The sequence below is a fragment of the Aplysia californica genome, unplaced genomic scaffold (assembly GCF_000002075.1).
Source record: "Aplysia californica isolate F4 #8 unplaced genomic scaffold, AplCal3.0 scaffold00045, whole genome shotgun sequence".
NCBI lineage: Eukaryota > Metazoa > Mollusca > Gastropoda > Aplysiida > Aplysiidae > Aplysia > Aplysia californica.
Window position 1 is genome coordinate 1,800,719 of NW_004797315.1, and position 1,244 is coordinate 1,801,962.

A 1,244-nucleotide genomic window follows, 5' to 3' on the forward strand; every position below is an offset into this window, starting at 1 on the left:
CTAGATCTAGATCTAGATCTAGATTAGATCCAGAATCTGATCTTGCTATTGCTATTGTCGTGTTAGATTTTAGATCTATCCAGGTTCCCAACTTAAATTGTTATTGTTCGTTGGAACTTGTTATTGTGACTGGCTGGGTATTCAAGTCATGTAGTATGTAGGTCTAGATCTAATCTAGATTTCTAGATCTAGTCTAGATCTAGATCTAGAATCTATATCTAGATCTAGATCTAGATCTAGGTCTTATTTTTAGGTGTCACTCACTGATATACTCCACTGAACACAGACTCGGGTCAGGCTCATGAGAGTTCAGTCAAAGTTGAGGGGCACCTTGACATTGGCAACATCATACATGACTGTGCCAGTTTATTCCTAAGTCATTACACTCCTCCTACTCCTTTGAATGAGTTGAATGAGTGTAAGATGAGTTTCTAACATTTCTAGATCTACCTTGCGGAGTATCTTCTTGTTTAGATCTAGATCTAGATCTCTTTGATGAGTCATTAGTATATGTAGGCCTTATTTTAGCTTAGATCTAGAACTTTTAGTATAATTATATTATTGATTTTTTTTTAGTTAAAGGGAGTGTATACAGACCCGGTAACCGGGAACAAAGTAAAGTCACAAAGTACACAGACCCAGTAGAGGAACTCTTTTGTGATTTCGGAAAGTTTCAGCGCCCTCTTGGCTCAGGGTCTATCCAGGTTCTATGGCCTAGGCCTAGGGCTAGATCTAGACAGACAGACATGATCTAGTTTCGAGGCTAGCCTAGATCTAGATCTAAATGAAGATTGCGGATGGATGTCTTTCCGATGAACGATCGCTTTTCCTCCTTTTTGGAGTTAGAGGAATCACAATTTGAAGAAAAGAAAAAATACAGACACACAGACACACACCCATCCACATGACATACTAAACCGTGTCTATAACCTTTGTAGTTTGACGATATAAGCATGCGTGCACACTCCTGAAACACTGAAGTTCGGCATAATTATTTGTAGGCCTTATATAGGCCTATATATGTATTCAAGCTAAGGGAAAGCGTTCACAACAATATATAGGCGCACAGTGTGACGTTGTGGATGGCTTGTCAGTCGGGTGTCAAAACAAGCGGTCTCATTCAAGAATTCAGCCGAGGGGCCCACTGATCATGTCACCTCAAGTTCCAGTTCCAGTGTTATATAATACCACTCTCTGATAATACCATAGAGAGGCAATACACGACATTGACAAGCCCGAACCCC